The sequence below is a fragment of the Monodelphis domestica genome, chromosome 4 (assembly GCF_027887165.1).
Source record: "Monodelphis domestica isolate mMonDom1 chromosome 4, mMonDom1.pri, whole genome shotgun sequence".
Taxonomy (NCBI): Eukaryota; Metazoa; Chordata; class Mammalia; order Didelphimorphia; family Didelphidae; genus Monodelphis; species Monodelphis domestica.
Genome location: NC_077230.1, coordinates 265,908,096 through 265,909,171, shown reverse-complemented (window position 1 = coordinate 265,909,171; position 1,076 = coordinate 265,908,096). Strand labels below are relative to the sequence as shown.

General features: G+C 35.1%; 1 pseudogene; it reads right to left on the bottom strand.

Annotated features, from left to right (window-relative positions):
- Positions 1–229: 229 nt before the first annotated feature.
- On the bottom strand, positions 230–857 carry LOC130458976 (lactoylglutathione lyase-like; annotated as a pseudogene).
- Between the last annotated feature and the right edge of the window lie 219 nt (positions 858–1,076).

Below are 1,076 nucleotides of genomic sequence, written 5' to 3'. Positions count from 1 at the left end.
GGATAGAGCTGGAAAGATATTTTAATTAGTGGAAAGAGATATAATGCTTTAAAATCTGTAAAATATAGATCCCAAATGAGTCATGAATAGAACTGAAGAACAAATTTCAAGTAGAAAGGACTATGTGAATATTATATTCTCCCTTTAGTGTAGCACTCTTGAATTACATTGCTCTTTGTTTTCAAAATGTCTTCTAAAATAATGTCAGGACTGTATTCTTCTGGCAAAACTAAGTGAGTGTAAATATATGATTAGGTTTCAGAATTTCACTTTAGTAGCTGTCGGGATCTTGAATAAATGCTAGTATTAGTCCTTTTATTTTGCCTTCATTAGGCTTCTTCACCAGTTTAACTCTGAATTCCTCAAATCTTTTACAAGAATTTTGTATATCTAATTTTAATATAATCAAATCCCTGAGGTTTTAAATTGGAACTATGGTAAATCTGGTTCTCATTATTTTCAGGGTCTCAAGTATTCCTTTCCTAGAAATGTCCAAGCTGTTATTTCCCGTTTATCTTTTGGGATGTTATTTTTATGCATAAAAGCAAAAAAGTTGAGTGAAAACTTCAAAGTGGGAAAACCATACTTTTGGATTAGTGTCATTCAAAGAATCCTTGTGTATAATTCCAGTGGCTTTTTGGGATCTTATATTTTGAACATTGTTGCAATAGGAAATCCTTGGCACTGGGATCCAGGTCAGAGCAGAATCTCAAGGTGGCCCTTTGAGAGCCTTTGGGATCTCCATCATGGTGAAACTGGCAACTCCAAATAGGCCTAGACTGAGAAAGGAAAATGCCAAAAGAAAATTTATTACCTTTTAAAAGGAAATACCTCGGGAATCCTGGTGTGTCTGCCATGCTATCCTTTGCTGAGAGGAAGGGGAGAGAAACAAAGGAGAAACAGAGCAGAATGGAAATCAGGAAGTGATAATGATAGAGGGAAAAATACATTGCATTTCAAGACTGGTGACTTGGGGCCTACTACTCACTAGCTCCAGGAGTACAGGTAAGTATTTTTCTTCTTTGAAACTTCAGTTTCTTCACCTCTAATTTGAAGATAAAAATAATAACCTGCCT